General features: G+C 37.0%; 1 protein-coding gene across 3 annotated transcripts in view; it reads right to left on the minus strand.

Moving 5' to 3' along the window:
• Positions 1 to 16,623, minus strand: part of LOC138695456 (neuroblastoma suppressor of tumorigenicity 1-like) — a 98,308-nt gene extending 81,685 nt beyond the window's left edge. For 2 of the 3 annotated variants that reach the window (XM_069819804.1, XM_069819802.1), the window contains exon 1: positions 16,543 to 16,623. The gene's annotated coding sequence lies outside the window, so the exon portion shown is untranslated. Of the gene's footprint in view, positions 1 to 2,112; positions 2,132 to 16,542 lie in introns of those variants that run through there. The other variant, XM_069819803.1, reaches the window with a different exon arrangement.
• Between the last annotated feature and the right edge of the window lie 205 nt (positions 16,624 to 16,828).

Consider the following 16,828-nt stretch of genomic DNA (forward strand, 5'->3'; position numbering starts at 1 on the left):
TACTTCCATTATTTTTAAAATAATTCATCATTATTTTAATTTAACCTATTAAAATTTATTATAAAGCTAATTTCATATAAAAAATAGACCAAAGTTTAATCTCTGTACTTATTACATTCTCGGGTACGAATTGTGTCGCAACTCGCAAGGAGCATTTTATATAGGCAGCAAAACGTTGAAAAATGAAGAACTGAAAAAACAGCAATTCATGGTTACACCGGATGTTTAAATGCAATGTGAACGCCTTTTAAAAATTTCCGCTGGTGACATTAAAAAGGACGGAATGGGTAAAGTGATGACATTTTATGATAGAGGAAAAATTCAAGTTTTTAAAGGGAAAAACTAAAAATATTTTAATATTTATTAATTAATATTAGAGGAGAAAAATTCTCTCCGCCGCCGGGGATCGAACTCGGGTCCTTAGTTCTACGTATCAAGCGCTCTAACCATTCAGCTACGGCGAAGTTCAATCCACAGCACCGGATAGAATCCCCCCTCCAGTGTTTCTCCCTTTGTGGCCTGACTCCAAGTTCGACATGTATGTTGACATTTTTATATTAAGTCATTTGCCATTATACGAGGAGCGCACTCAGTTGAGTGACTTGGTGGCCGTGTTAATATGGACTGTTGCTCGAAAAATTTATGTAAAGATTAATTTTTAGGTCCTACAGAATATGTCTGTTACAGTAAAAATTAATATTAGAGGAGAAAAATTCGCTCCGGCGCCGGGGATCAAACCTGGGTCCTTGGTTCTATGTACCAAGCGGTGGAACTTAAACTGAGAGGATTCGATCCGACATCGAGATGGGAATCCGGTGTGGCTAAGTGGATAGAGCGTCAGCACGTAGAGCTGAAAACCCGGGTTCAAATCCCGGTGCCAGAGAGAATTTTTCTCCATTCCACTCATCTTTCATCATATGATGACGCAGAATATCTGCACGGAAATATCATATGTACTTCGGTACATCATAATTATATATATATATATATATATATATATATAATCTTTAGGTAGATTAAAAATACTGTATTTTATCAAAGTTGCTCTAATTTTATTCATAAGTCCCCTTAAAGGATTGACAGAGGATTTAAGCAAAATCTAATAATCGCATGGAATGTTTTTATTCGAATTGAAGAAATAAAATTCGATATGTATGTACACTTCGCGGCAAAAAGAATGCGCCGCCGACAAGTTAAAAGTTCCAAATATATAATACTGCGCATGCTCGTCTCGCCAAAGCTGCCGTTCACCAGGTAACACAATTACACCATTTAAATTTGCTGTATTTTGTTTTCTGAAATATGTTATAACATAGAACAGAGGATTAATAATTATAGATACATGTGGCCCTCTGAAGAATGAAAATAACAATACAATTGATAAATACAAAATCAATCGAAGCGAATATGAAGAGGAAAACCACGTATTATACTGATTTGTAACTATTAGTTTCAATAGCGTAGATCATTACGGCACGGGTTTACAAGACGAGTGAATAGTACTAGTCCAAAGTTCGAGTTTCCGACAATCTTCATTTTTTTTTTTCTTCATTCTTGATTACACTCTTTTAACACTTGTTTATCACTGAACAACTGTTAAGTTATTTAAATAAACAACTACTTCACTGTGTTAATTAAAAATTATGTTGGCATTTTATCTTAATTGACTAGTTTTCATGTATTGTGCATCATATTCTCAATTCCAGTCAGGTCTCGTGCTATTTTTGGTTTCTGATTTTCTGCGCAAAATGAGGGCAATCATTGTTGACCTAAGTGGTTTGTAGACGAGATACTAGTCCCTAACACAGACCTTTTTTCTTTATGTATTTGTTTGTTTCTTTCTTTATTTATATGTGATGTGTTTCCGGTTTCTTCAGGAAGTGCAACAACTATTATTTTTGTATATACAGGCAGGTCTCGTCTATTAATAGTCCACTGGTGACAGGGCAGTAATATTTTACAAGACAGGCACAACAAAGATTAGTAACAAAACCATTCATCATTTAAAATAAATAAATTAAAACTAAAATAAAAATGATTTTATGCTACGAAGAGGCGAATTCACAACCTATGGTACGAAAAACAGACATCTTACTTCTACGTCATACACACCTCGTAAGGTTGACTACATTGTAGACGGACGACTTGAAATGAACAAACAACACAGCAATGTCTTCAAGTGAAGTTCGTTTACACGCGTGAACCGTGCGGTAGAATTGTACATTTCGTGATATGACAATAACAAGGTTATATCTACACATTTTATCGAAACTGAGTCATGTAGCAATTCATATCGTTGTTGGATAGGGAAGAGTGGGTTTATAAGTGGCCTACACAGTACAGCTCAATGTGCAGACATGCCGATACAAAACAGATGCTCTGTTCTAATGTAGGAGCGAACCATGATAATACTGTTGTTTACATAAAATGAGCAGCAAATACAAACTTTCAATTTCATTAATGGAACATTATGGCAAATTTACATTTTATGTAATAATATTGTTCCATTTTTTATTGTATGTCTAAAAAAATAAACAATAATGGTTTTCTTCACAAAATAACACGAACATTTTTTCTAATACACCATTTTAATCTCTCCCGTTTCCGTAAAGCAGTATAATTTTTAAACAAATTTCTGGTTGTGTGCTTTTCGAAACGGGTTAAGAGACTCCTAGTTTCTAAAAATCGTTGAGAAACTGCTACAAAAGTCCGCCGATTAGGTAACCTTCTTTGAGGAAAACGTTGACGGTACATCCTTCTTGCCTCACTTGAATTACGATGACTTTCTCCATAAATTAATAACATTTGATATTCCTAAACTGTGAATGACATTGTAAGTTGTTTATTGAATACCCTGTACTGAACTGTCATCCGCTCGGCAGTAGAGCTATGGACAGGGAGCTTGAACTCAGCTGACTCGTCCTTACGTCTGTGCAGAGTACTGCCTGCTGAACACGTTGCCACGTTTCTCACGCCAGAATATTAACAAATTTAAGCACGCATTTTTATTTAATTTCACGAAAACGTAATAGAACACACAAATATTTATTTAAACTAATATTAGCTCTTTGCTAGATATACCTACTGATGTAATTGTTTTCGTAATGTTACTAACGACATAAGCAGTATAACGCAAGTAAAATAAGAAAAGAAATATTTTTTTTTTCTGGGAAAACTATCAAGTTTTGATCTTATGTTGTATGGACATTTTTTGATCCTGTAGATCGTCCCCGACGACTGTGAAAAGGACGGCACTTATACCCCTTACATCCTGTATAATTATGTAATTTTATTGTATGAAATACTTTTCATGTTTTATATTTTCTATTCTGTTGTTATAGATTTTGTTTCCTTTACTATTCTTCTCTTCCTTCCAACATTTGTTTTAATGATTTTTTTATATTAATGAATTATTGTTATATTTTTCGGACACTTCCAAGCACCTAAGTGTACTGCGTTAGTACCTGAAATGCAGATATCCAATACTGAACATCTTACAGGCTATGACAGAGGTACAGACGGTGATAAATTAGCCACTCCTGGTGTAAGAATGTAGCCAACAATACATAGAAAGAGACCGTGACCGCTGTCATTTCACCGAACACAATCACCCATCATCTCTTTTGACGCCGCATTATAACCGCAGTCAATAAAACCATAAACGAAGTAAAAAAAAAAAAAAAGAAAGTTTATTCACACCGTAGAAAACATGACTCATAGCTGGAAAGCAGTTGATTAACAGACATAGACGTAGACATCGTGCGAGAGACGGCCAATGGCAAAAGAACTAGAATTAAATAAACGTTAAAAATGAAGTACTAAAATAATTTCATGGCAACACTGATAAACAAAAGTTTAACTTAAAACAAAATAGTTTGCATGAAATACGTTTTCTTATAGTATATACGTTATGATTAATTTTTGGTCCTACAGAATTTATGTTACGGTAACAATGATTATAATTGGTACTATGGATTGAACTTCGGCGTAGCTCAGTGGTTAGAGCGCTTGGTACGTATAATCAAGAACCCGGGTTCGATCCTCGGCGCCGGAGCGAATTTTTCTCCTCTAATCATCATGATTCCTTATGTTTTTGTCTGTTCTGAACTCAAACAGGATAGCCTTAAAGCTTACATGGCACCAACGGATTTTTCAAGAGTTAAGTTTGAATTTTTGAAGATTAGATATGTAACCACTTTTAAAAGTACAGTGACTATTTCGGTCATGCAATCGATGACCAATCCCGTATAATAATTATTTCAGTTCCAACCAATCACAGTCACCTATCATTGTAATATTGTCGAAATAATCTTGTCGCACTTGATTCGTAATGTCTCCATATTGTCGCACCTGATTCGCAACTGTTCCTGATTAGTACGGGGACTATTTAGAAGTCAGTGACAGTTCATCCTCATTGAAACCCTATGTACAAATTAACGAGGAGCATCATAACCTCATATAAACTAACTACGAAACAATAATCAAATATTTTTATTTTTAAAGGATATCAATTCCATAAGTGTACTTTATAAGACATAGCCTGTCTATTACGATACATAATAAGAAGTTTCAAACTTTTATTTAGCATTAACGCAGGTTAAATGACAACTTTAATTGGCCTATATTTAGATCACGTTCCAGTTTAGTAAAATTCAATAGTTCAATTATTCACCTGTAACTCAGAGTCTTAATACTAGATGTCAAATGGTACTTAATTGTGAATAAAAATCAATATGAATGAATGAATGAAGCCACTGTGTCCCATGAAGGGCTAGGGCTTCCTACAGGAGGGAAAGCTCGGTTGGTGTGGTTCACATGATGAGCTATTTCACGTGAACAATATTCACATCCACATTCACTATGTGAGATACACTAAAGTTTGTCAAATTTTAGTTCTATATGAGTTTGTTCACTATCTGTCTCCACTCGTTCCTGTTGCGGGCGATGGTTGACCAGTTCCCTCCCAGCTGCTGCTTGACTGTATCTGCCCATCTTCTTCTTGACCTGCCTTGTGTTCTCCTTCCTATGTAGAGGTCCCACATGATGGTTTCCCGCGCCCATCTGCCTTGTTGCTGCCTTGCTACATGACCACCCCACTTCCACTTCGTTATGAGGGCTTTTTGTGTGATGTTATCAGAAGCTGTAATTTTCTGCAGTGCCGTGTTGGAGACCTTGTCTCTCTGGGGAACGCCAAGTATCTTACTCTCCATTTTCCTTTGGCATATTTCGATGTTCATCTTTTGCCTCTCTATGAGGGCCCAGGTTTGGCAACCGTATGTTAGCACCGGGAATACACAGGAGTTAAGAACCTCTAGTCTGAATCTGCGGTTTATGGACCTGTCGAGGAGTATAAACTTTAGCGCCCAGAAGGCTTTCCAGGATTGTGTTATTCTCCTTTGTATTTATTTCTGTCAATAGGCCTACTTAAATATTGTTAACACTAGATGGCAAGTACTAAGTACTAAAGCATAAAGAAGGACGTTCAAATGTACGAAGTTCGATGAAGAATTAAATTAAATTAAAATATGTAATTATTTTTATTTTATTAACACTGTTTACTGAATATTCTATTCACGAAATAGTCTTAGCAAATATCACTCATGGATTCATATTTTCAGACAATTTCCCTCGTGCTTCGATTCGCTCAGCTCTTGTGAAATTATCGATAAGATGAAACTCACTCGTGATATTAATTACGAAAATATCACCTTAACTAAATGCAATGGTATGTAATTTATCACCAGTAATACTTTAAAATATTGCAGAAAAAAGGGGTAACAAACTTAGATATGATTTTCAACTCGTGTAATAGGCCAACTTCTAGATGGATTCACTTTATTTTACGCCGTTTTTGTTCCTCTGACGTTGTCCACATGTGTCCATCAATAATCCGCAAACATGTTGGATTTCCACCTCCCCTAGTAACGTTTTTCAGTTCCAACAATGTCTTGGTGAAAACATTCACCGTGTTTGTCACTAACATGTCCAAGACTTGTAAGTAAAAAGTTTAAATGCGAATTCAAGAAATTAATTTTTACATACATAATGCATCAAAGATTACTTCTAACAGAGCTTCAACTAAATCTCTATTTATGATTTGTTATTGCCTAAAACGTTCACACAAATATATCTGAAAACCAACCAAGCTTCTAATTCTAATGCAGTCAAACTTCTGTCAAACTGCTCATCTAACCTTAGCTCTCTATAAGATTAGATATTTATCAGCTGTATTGTTCAGTCTACATTTATCACATTACAAACAATGAATTACATAATTGTAATCGTCCACACCTGTGGAGTAACAGCTAGCGCGTCTGGCCGCGAACCCAGGTGGCCCGGGTTCGATTCCCGGTCGGGGCAAGTTACTTGGTTGAGGCTTTTTCCGGGGTTTTCCCTCAACCCAATATGAGCAAACGCTGGGTAACTTTCGGTGCTGGACCCCGGACTCGTTTCACCGGCATTATCATCTTAATCTCATTCAGACGCTAAATAACCTAAGATGTTGATAAAGTGTCGTAAAATAACCTACTTAAAATAATTGTAATCATTCGCCTTACATCGCCTGACATCAGAAAAATCAATGAAGGGCACAATGTCTCACGAAATTGCTTATGTATCCTAACACACTTCTAAAAGTTTTTTTTTTTTTTCAATTTGCCTAAGACTCCAATATTTGTTGCAATGTTCATCTTATGCATATTCCATATTATTACCAGATACGTCACAATGAATTCTAAGTTATATCAATAAGAGACCTGACGATGCCATAAGGCGAAAGCGCTTGTCTTAAAAATATATTATTTAATAAATTATGTAATTCATTGTTTGTAATGTGATAAATGTAGACTGAACAATACACCTGATAAATATCTAATATAATAGTAACTTATCTGAAAACAGCTATGTCTGTCAAATTAACTCTATAATTTGATCCACAACTGCTCTGGGTTTAAGTCAATTGGGCTGATTGCACGATTGGATTTTCTTCGAAGATTTCTTAAATTTTAAGGCGAATGTCAGGTAATCTATGGCGAAGCCTCGACCTCATCTCGCCAAATACCATCTCGCTATATTCAATCAACGCTATACAACTTAGTCGTTAAATAACGAATAAAATGAAAAATTACCATTTTTACTTTTCGGGGGATCGAGCAGGTAGTAAAACTATCTTTGGAGGAAGCCCGCCGTAATGCTGACTTCATGGGAGTCCAATGTTAGGTTGAGAAAACTTCTTGGTCACCGGCGTAGCTCAGACAGTAACAGTTTGCTTGCTGATCCGGAGTTGCGCTCGGGCGTAGGTTCGATTACTTGGTTGTGTTTCTTCTCAGGTTTTCCCAACTATAAGACGAATGTCAGCTTATTCATGGCGAATCTTCGGGCCCATCTCGCCAAATACCGCCTTGCTATCACCAATTCCATCGACGCTAAATAACCTAGTAGTTGAACGTTGTTAAATAACATACTAAAATAACTATGTATGAAGTAGAGTAGGGGCCCACAAGGGCGCTGTTGAGCTGCTGATGAACGAATTATTTTTACAGTATTACGAAACACTGACCGGCTCTAGTTCTGGAAAAAGGGGGAAAAAATCCAGTATTACTTCTTTCACGTCATTCGCAAAAGACAGGTGAAGATTCTTTAACCCTTGTATTGATATACAGTAGATCAGCCGTGGCGAAAAGGCCATGGTGCGCCGAGTCACTGTGTAAGCTGCAACGTGCATAGCACCTATGGAGGGAGGCGGACAACCGAAGGGGAAATTAATGTTTAGGACGTGTAACGAAGAAAGAAATGAACAAGAAAACATAGGACACATTATCACAACCTAAAATTAACTGTCTTCAGAATGTCTCTGCGACAAAGTTTCAAAATCAGGAATTATGTCACTTACTGCCAATCGTAGTTGATCACGAAGGTATTTGTCTGTCAGTAGTGATCTAAATTTGATTTTTACTATTTTCATTGTTGAAAATAATTTTTCACAAACGTAAGTTATAGCGAACATGGCTTCAAAAGAGCAAGCGAAAGAACGAAGCTTCAAATATTTATTTTTTTCCAAAGATTTGAAAAGTTCAATATCCGTCAAGTCCTTACAATCTAGCTTTCATTTAACGTAACATTGTAAATCTGTGAGTTTAAATTGAAAATCTAACCGCATTATTCGTACATCTGCTGTAAAAGAATCGACGTACAGAGATGATGATGATAATAATAATAATAATAATAATAATAATAATGACAACACTTAACCTTTTAATGTTTCATCAGTAAGATGTAGTAACTTATAATGCCGTTTTATGTTATACAACCGTTTTCCTAGTAATATTTGTGAACAAATCATACATTTAATATTTTCATCATATTGTAAGCAAAAGAATGCATCCTCCCATCCTACTTGAAACTTTCGTTTTTTTTTATAGAGGTACATGGTTTCGAGAGAGATATTGCGACGATACGCCACTCGCAGGTCCGAGACAAATACAAATGGAACGGAGTTTGACTCCAGTGAGTGAGAGGGTGGGGGTTGTAGGTAGGAAGCGAGAGAAAAGCACTGCGAGCCACAATGTGCTCGTGAGTCGCATTTTCGCCGCGGCTGCAGTAGATTCAATAGCAGCGTAACGTAAGCGAAGAATAAGGTAAAATAGAGCAGGCAAGACCAGTCCTGTGTCCTTACCATGTGCCCTCGTTATATCACCAATGGGTATGGAGGGGGAATATACAGGGTGTAAGGGGTATAAGTGCCGTCTCTTTCACAGAAGTCGGGAAAGGTCTACAGGATCAAAAAATGTCCATACAACATAGGGTCAAAACTTGATAGTTTTCCCAGAAAAAAAATATTTATTTTGTTATTTTTTTTTTTTTTTGCGTTATACTGCTTATATCGTTAGTAAAATTATGAAAACAATTACATCAGTAGGTATATAAATGTTATGTTTTATTTAACGACGCTCGCAACTGCAGAGGTTATATCAGCGTCGCCGGATGTGCCGGAATTTTGTCCCGCAGGAGTTCTTTTACATGCCAGTAAATCTACTGACATGAGCCTGTCGCATTTAAGCACACTTAAATGCCATCGACCTGGCCCGGGATCGAACCCGCAACCGTGGGCATAGAAGGCCAGTGCTATACCAACTTGCCAACCAGGTCGACTCAGTAGGTATATCTAGCAAAGAGTTAATATTAGTTTAAATAAATATTTGTGTGTTCTATTACGTTTTCGTGAAATTAAATAAAAATGCATTCTTAAATTCTGGCGTGAGAGACGTGGCAACGTTCAGCAGGCAGTACTCTGCACAGGCGTAAGTACGAGTCAGCTGAGTTCAAGCTCCCTGTCCATAGCTCTACTGCCGAGCGAATGGCAGTTCAGTACAGTGTATTCGATAAATAACACAATGTCATTCACAGTTTAGGAATATCATATGTTATTAATTTATGGAGGAAGGCGTCGTAATTCAAGTGAGGCAAGAAGGATGTACCGTCAACGTCTTCCTCAAAGAAGGTTACCTATTCGGCGAACTTTTGTAGCAGTTTCTCAACGATTATTAGAAACTAGAAGTCTCTTACCCATTTTCGAAAATCACAAAGCCAGAAATTTGTTTAAAAATGATACTGCTTTACGGAAGTAGAGGAGATTAAAATGTTGCATTAAAACAAATTCGTGTGATTTTGTGCAGAAAACCATTATTGTTTATTCTTTGGACGTACAATTAAAAATAGAGCAATATTGTTACATAAAATGTAAATTTACCATAATGTTCTATTAGTGAGATTGAAAGTTTGTATTTGCTGCTCGTTTTATGTAAACAACAGTACTGTCATGGTCGCTCCTGCATTAGAACAGAGCATCTATTTTGTACCGGTATGTCTGCACCCGCTTGAGCTGTAGTGTGTAATTCTAAACCCCCTCCTCCCCGCTTAAGCTGTACTGTGTACTTCCAAAATCCCTCCTCCCCATCCAGCGACGTTGCAAAACGTCTAATATTGTAAACTTTAATAATTAGTTAAATATTGAAATTAGAAAAAAACTGTAAGGACATTTTTTCTTCCTTATGACATGAATAATCATCAGTTAAAATAATGGCACTTATACCCCTTACATTCTGTATGTTTTAGTCTGAGATGAACTTCCGTGTCGGTAGATTCGTATAGTATTAACCATCACGAAACAAACTTTCTTTCTGATAGTTCATTCTTTCTCCTCTCGCACAGCTCACATGCCAGGTCTCGCCTCCTCATCTATACTTAGCTTCTATCGTTGCGTGCAAGCCACAGACGTTGAGTTCGAATTTCGCCTAGGACATGGATGTTTGTCCTGTGTCAATATGTTGTCTCAGATGCGGGCTAGCGAGGTCATACCGTGCGTATGTCTAGTGTACGTATAAAGAAGCCAACAGCAATTCCGAGCGGGCACGATAAACCGGAACAAAGATATATCAATATAACATTAAAAGTAACAGTTTCATTGTAAGAAGTACAGTGGGTACTTGGTACGAATGAAAAACTGTACGTACAGTAATTAAGGGTGCTATGTATAGACATTTCGCTAGCCCGTGCTACGAGCGTGCTAAACTAGCCCCGGCTTTCGACTGATTACTTGTACAGGATTCATATCATATCATATCATATCATATCATATCATATCATATCATATCATATCATATCATATCATATCATATCATATATATCATATTATATCATATCATATCATATCATATCATATCATATCATATCATATCATATCATATCGCTAACACTGGTTTATGAATACGGAAAACGTTAGTTCGCTGATCATCCACCGGAAGCCCGCGCTAAGAATGTCTATGAATACGGCCCTTAAATACTACAATTAGAATGCAGTTCAACTATCAGTGAAAAATTATTACTTATTTCGAATTAATGATCATTTCTATAATTATAATCATTCAGTGTCCACAGCACATTCATTATGTTGTAGTGTCAGTGGTGGTAGTGATAGTGATAGTAATGGTAGTAGTATTAGTATCTAATAGTAAGTCGACCTGGTTGGCGAGTTGGTATAGCGCTGGCCTTCTATGCCTAAGGTAGCGGGTTCGATCCCAGGGCAGGTCGATGACATTTAAGTGTGCTTAAATGCGACAGGCTCATGTCAGTAGATTTACTGGTATGTAAAAGAACTCCTGCGGGACAAAATTCCGGCACATCCGGCGACGCTGATATAACCTCTGCAGTTGCGAGCGTCGTTAAATAAAACATAACATTTCAACATTCTAATAGTAACGATAGAAAGAACAATAAGAGTTCTGATAACCTGTTACGAATTCTTGTCAAGTGTGTAAGTTGTTTTAATAGTTAATGAGAGATCTGTCTATTAAACAACTAATATTTTACACATGACCGATTGTTATGCTTTTCGTCCTCTTCTTCAGTATCGGAGTATTTACACTGTGTAAATTACTGTCTGGGATCTCTGAATTTGCATTCTTTAAGAAAGGAATAATACAAATTTTCATTATAGTGCCCCTATTCACACGAAATTAAGCAAAAAGAAATCGACAGGTATACAGCTTTACTATGTTGCAAATTATTATGTAGAACTACTTGTGGGTGCGATCTCCAGTCGAGAGGTGCATAGCTTTATCATGCTGCATATACAGGGTGATTCACGAGGATTTACAGTCACTTACGGAGCTTATTTCCGAAGAAATTCTGAGCAAAAAATGTCATATAAACATTTGTCCTAATCGCAATATTTTCAAAGTTACATTAATTTCAATTTGTTAATAAAATACCTTTTTTTTCTTTAGTTTTACGGGTAAAAAAATATTACAAATAGAGAATGAATTAATCAGAAGTATCGTTTCTTTAATTGGCTAGTATTCTGAGGCTAAAAATGTGTTGTTAATTGCTGTGTACAGATTATATTTTTCAATTTTTAACTAAAAATGACATCATTCTTACACACTTATCACAAAAATTGTTACAAATCATACGACTTTACCGTTTAATTGTGCATCCTGATGTACAGTCTTAAAGAATTTATAAGAGTGGCGTGATTTGTAACAATTGTGATAAATGCGTAAGAAAATGTAATTTTGTGGTTAAAAATAAAAAAAAAAATCTGTATGAAGCAACTATAAAGAGAAGAATAGGAATACAAGGAGAACAATGGGAACACAAAACAAGGAGAATACAAGGAGAACAAGGGGAATAGAGGGAGGAACTTGAGAACAAGAGGAATACAAGTAGAACAAGGAGAAGATAAAAGAGAAGGGGAATACAAGGAGAAAAAGAGATATAGAAGGAGAACAAGAGGAGTACAAGAAGAACAAAAGAAAGCTCAGGAAAATAAGTGGAATACAATAAGAAGAGGAGGGATTCAATGAGAACAAGGGGAAGTAAGGAAAAAGGTGGAATATAAGGGGAATAAGGGAACCCAAAGAGAACGAGGAGTACAAGAACAAGGGGAATACAAGGAGAAAGGGATAATACAAGAATAACAATGGAATACGAGGAGAACAAGGGACGGTTGCATTTTTATGTGACGGCAATTCCCAAGCTACGCCCCATACCTAATGAGGAGAAAGACTACCTAGCTCTACGTCAAAAAGCACTGAAACTAACAATCCATCAAAGCATATTGTTGATGATGAATGGTTATTGCGAACAATAAGTTTACATAATGTAGGCCTATACAAGTTGGACGATGATGCGGTAGTCGGTTTTTTCCTAGACGACCTCGCAGTTGATACAGCGCCGTTAAATAACCGATTATAAACAATTTATATGTGTGTCCTCTTGTAAGACAATCCGACGATATCTCGGTGCAGGGATAGAGAAAGTACGACAGCTTGACCTTTAAGACAGTGAACGATCTTGGATGAAAAACAAGACGATAAAAATGAAATTACTACCAAGATGCAGGTGCGTTATTAGCTCTGTGTATAATTCAGGAATTCACCGGGTAGCTCAATTCGAAGAGCAACTGAGTACGGACTGTAAAGTCCCTGGTTGAATCCCAGGTGATGGCTGGATTCTTCTCGCTGCTAAAATTTCCAGAACGGCCACTGAGGTTCACCCAGCCTACAGTCAAATTGAGTAACAGGTCTTTCCTGGGGTCAAAGGTGATCGGACCACACCACCTCATTCAACAGCAGAGATCATGAAAAGCATGAAGTTCTACCTCCATGTCCCCCATGCACCTTAAAGGGGCGTAAAAGGGATACCTTTACCTTTACCTTTACGCATGGAGTTCAATACATAATGCTTGCTGTAACTTACGTGTATGATGCACGAATTCAAGATGAGTTTTCCACAAAATTGTTATCGCAAATATTAACTAAAGCAACTCATCATGTTAATATCAATACAAAATTGTATTAACATTTCATTTCGTGCATTTTATTTTATCGTAGAACTATATATTTGCTGGGTGAGTGGAAGAGAAGGCCTTGCGGCCTTAACTCTGCCAGCTAAAATAAATCATTATTATTATTATTATTATTATTATTATTATTATTATTATTATTATTATTATTATTATTATTATTATATATCGAAACAGCAGAAATCAAATGTCTATGATCTGTAAAAGGCTGCTCAAGAATAGATAAATTCGTAACGACAATATAAGGAGTGATTTAAAAGTAGCTATATTATGCAACGAGCCTATAATGGTAGTAATTAAAACGCGGGTATATTTATGAAACAAGCGTAAGCGATGACTGTTTTATTCGACAATAATTAAATTCTAAGTTTCGAGTTTTTACTAATTTCTTATCTTAGTGATAATGAAATAGTCCACACCTGTGGAGTAATGGTCAGCGCGTCTGGCCGCGAAACCAGGTGGCCCGGGTTCGAATCCTGGTCGGGGCAAGTTACCTGGTTGAGGTTTTTTCCGGGGGTTTCCCTCAACTCAAATACGGGCAAATGCTGGGTAACTTTCGGTGCTGGACCCCGGATTCATTTCACCGGCATTATCACCTTCATATCATTCGACGCTAAATAACCTAGATGTTGATACAGCGTCATAAAATAACCCAATTAAAAAAAATAATGAAATAGTCAACATGCGTGTATTTTCAGCGTGTTCTCGACTATTGCAACAGATGGCACGAGTGTGTGTGTCTTTTCAGCGTTTTCCCAAATAGTGCAACAGATGGCAGGCGTATACGCCATATTTATTGATTTTTTGCAGGGCTTGATATGGAGATTTTAACCTCAAAGCAACACACATTAAAACATAGGAAATTTATTAGAATATTAAAATTAACAGGAACAGAATTTGTTTTATTTTAAATACATGTTGTTCGTTGTGCAGTTTGTGAAATTTACCTGGGGGATGGCTCCCAGTGGGATGTTTGAATTTGGGTTAATGTTTATTTGAGTGATTCGATCCATGTCTCTTTCAAAACTCGCGCCTCCATTTTGAATTGGTGCTCTCAAGGCTTGCGGGATGTTGCGCGTACGATATTTTTTTATTTTTTTTTTACTTGGTTATTTAACGACGCTGTATCAACTACGAGATTATTTAGCGTCGATGAAATTGGTGACAGTGAGATGATATTTGGGGGGATTAGGCCGAGGAGTCGCCATTGATTACCTGATATTTGCCTTACGGTTGGGCAAAACCTTGGAAAAAACCCAATCAGGTAATCAGTCCAAGCGAGAATCGAACCCGCGCCCGAGCGCAACTCCGGATCGGTAGGGAAGCGCCTTAGCCGACAGAGCTACGCCGGTAGCTCATACGATATTAATCAATATCGCATATGCTTAATTGGAAATCGATAATTGCAATAAATTATGAATAGCAGAACTTTAATGTATGTCATTAAGATACAGTTACGTCACATGTAGAGCGTATTATAGTATGGTCGAGCAAAAACATATTTAAAAACAATGATAAAATATTACAATACAGACAAAACTGGAAAGATCATTTGCAGAGGATGGACAGATCAAAAATACCAAAAATAACCTTAAACTATAGACTATTAGAAAGAAGAGAGGTGGGCCGATCTAGAATGCGATGGAATTGAGGCCGGAACAGAACCAAGGGCCTAAATCCGTGAGTCAGTAGAAGAAGAAGAAGAAGAAGAAGAAGAAGAAGAAGAAGAAGATAGTAAAGTTTAGTCATGAATCAACTCAGTTATTAAAAATGAAATTGAAATTTTAAAATGACAAACTATGCGTTCAATTAAGAGCCCTGCCATTGCTAAAAAAATTGCAATTCAAATAATGTTATCGTCGTAAACGATCAAAACAAATGAAACTATTTGCACAGGGATGGTGGTGTCTCGAAGCCTCTCCTCCAGTAGCAGCCACAAGGACGTACACAGTTTGTGTTTCCAATGATCTAGTTACATAATTAAATTTTGAAAAACATATTGAATTCTGACAACTGCGAAATCTGGTAAATATATAGGACCTACTGTTATAAAAGAAACTAGTCTATAGAAAAGAAGCTTTCAGCAATTTTATGAAGATTAAGCCTGCGCGAACGAACAGCACTCTTAATATTTACTGCCAGCTCGAAAACATTGCTCACTCATGGCTGAAAAACGTTCATAACATCTCATCACGTACAGGACACAATAACATGGGCCTATAGTGTGTTTCGCATTCTTCTCTAAGCACACAAGTTAACGACAGATTCAGATTTCAACAGGAAGTGTCTGAACTCAACTCACGCACTTCATTTGGTCACAAGAGGATCAAGAAATATTTCATTACACTTTTAACGATATTCGCTATTCCATTCCCCGAATTGCAGCGAATAAATAACACTTTCACTCCAAATTCAAGTTCAACAATGCCAATACAATATCATGGGATTATAAGTTGTTTGTAATAGTGGGTAGCATACGTAAAACCTTACACAGTAACTGAAATTACATCTCAGTAAATTTAACACTTATTAAATTCAATGGTTCCCTTAGTACCTGGAACAACTGCATTATAACCGTACTGTATCTGAGGAATATCAAATCGCGGGAGTTAGGCTTATGTTTATTAATTGTTGTATGAATTCGTACATTTTGGGGAAGTTTTCTGCATTTGATTGTAAGCCATCTGGATGACTGTGAACCAATTTCTTGTTTTTAGAATACAAAACAACAATTCCTAATAACGGAAGAAGGGTAACCGAATCGAAAACATACGTCCAAATTTAATTTGACAGTTCGTTGATTCTAGTAAACGAAACATGGCTGCCGCGCGAACTTTTGAGGTTATAAAACGTTGTACTTATCAAAACTCATTATTACAATTTCGTTGGTGAAAGACAGAAGTCATAAATATTTTCGCATAAAATATGCGCTAAAAAATTGCAAATATGGCGGGTGCGCGAAGTTTATATAAGCTCTTGCGATTTGTCCTTCCTCATATTACACATACACAGCACAAAAAAACAGGAAACTAAATTACGTCAACACGGTAAACTTATTTCGAATGGGGAGAAACGAGTTTAGGCCACAGTGGATGTGTATTTGAGGCGCTGTTTTCCTCAGTGGCTCCACGTCACAAAACCCGGATGTCTTGACATACAAACACTGCTCACTCACTCACCTGAACGACGCAGTAACGCGGGAGCGCTGGATTCTTGAGCTGCAGCAGCCGTGCTCCAACACGCTCCAGCAGAGACTGCCTTGCTCCTTCGAACGGGTTTTCAGATGCAAAGATGTTAGACCACAAAGCCTCTCCGCTCTCACCTTTACCTTCGAGTACAGTCCGCGCAGACAGCGACCTACATGTCCACTGTCCCAGCGGCCTGTTCGACGACGAGCCATCAACTGAGGATAGTTGAATAGTTCATACCAGACCTTTTCCACAATTTTCGGGAACAGATATCGAC

Source organism: Periplaneta americana, chromosome 1 (genome assembly GCF_040183065.1).
Source record: "Periplaneta americana isolate PAMFEO1 chromosome 1, P.americana_PAMFEO1_priV1, whole genome shotgun sequence".
Classification (NCBI taxonomy): domain Eukaryota; kingdom Metazoa; phylum Arthropoda; class Insecta; order Blattodea; family Blattidae; genus Periplaneta; species Periplaneta americana.